Source organism: Trichoplax adhaerens, genomic scaffold (assembly GCF_000150275.1).
Source record: "Trichoplax adhaerens TRIADscaffold_1 genomic scaffold, whole genome shotgun sequence".
Taxonomy (NCBI): domain Eukaryota; kingdom Metazoa; phylum Placozoa; class Uniplacotomia; order Trichoplacea; family Trichoplacidae; genus Trichoplax; species Trichoplax adhaerens.
Window position 1 is genome coordinate 13,258,375 of NW_002060943.1, and position 1,470 is coordinate 13,259,844.

The following is a 1,470-nucleotide window of genomic DNA, read 5'->3' on the forward strand; positions in this document are numbered from 1 at the left end:
GACAACTTCATAAATCATCTTTATTCGAACGATAAAATATACTACTAGGTAATGTAATATGAGAACCCATTCTATGATTAAAGACACGCTCTTATATACCTTTGCCAATTTCCATCGATGTAAATTAATACATAATTCTATTTACAATATACTTGATTTTGTGTAAAATATATTTATGATAATTATTATAGAATAAATAGGTGTTCATTAATATTGTGTACTTACCACTCTTACTCCTATTAACAAATCAACTAGACTTGTTACTTAACAATTCACAGTAACAAGCGTGACAATCTCTATTACACATTCTACTCTAATTAGATGATTTAAATCATCAGAGTCGCTAATAGAAATCCATTAACGATTTAACATATCGTCACTCTACTTTAGATAACAATATGAATAAATATTTTTTTATGTACGCTAATGATGAACCGTAACAACCATCAACAATAAAACTTTTCCTGAGAAAGAAATAATTAATAGAATATCGGATTATAATTATAATCTATAATAGCAAGAAAGATTACTATTTTCGTTGTGCGACATTCTAAAGTAAAATTGAAAGCACATTTTACGTATCGATACTTTAACTAGGTAAAGTAAGATGCTATTTCTATTATCTACAGATTTTCTTATACATACACCTGTACTGAGAGAAGTGGATAGAAGAAAAGCACATTACAACAGGCAAATTATTGGCGATAGCTAATTCAAATCTGATTATTGACGACAATCACATACACTTTTTGGCCAAGATTATGCTTATTTGCTGTTTGAATAAATCTATATAATCTGCCAATATCTACTCAATTTTGGTTAAAAGAGAACAAAGAAAAATTACAAGCACATACGTTCAAAGTTACCAAACCTTGCTATTTCCCTCCTTCCACCAAAACCTCCACATAGTTTCAGGTCTTTACAGCTTCTTAAGCAAGCAGAATTTACATATAAATTTCACATCACTGGTAAAATACTGTAGTGATATAAACTATTAATGAATTATTAAGAATCACTTCAATATACGGTACTCAATTTCGATTGAAATATACGGTAATTAATATTACCAACAGCGATGACTTTTCCTGCAAGATCGTTCATTTATTATTATGCTGGATAGATGATTAAAAAATAATGATTTTCTACAATACCGGTAAAAGAATTTTTGAAAGAATTTATTAAAGTTCTGATATAGCATCTTGCAGCTACTATAACAAGCAGCACGATTTCTTACTAATTTTATAATGTCAACTGTATCAGCCTAGCAATAACAATTTCAACTTAATCCTACGTAAATTTCGGGGCTGCTCTATGTAAGTGTAATTGCATTACTAATCCCCATTTTAAAAGACCGTTACTTCTATTTAACTGATAGTACCGTTGTAAGCCATCATTTTGATGTTCTCTAGCCTAAAATACTAATTTTCCATGATTAGTTTTACTTCTTCGCAATAATACAGTGAATATAAA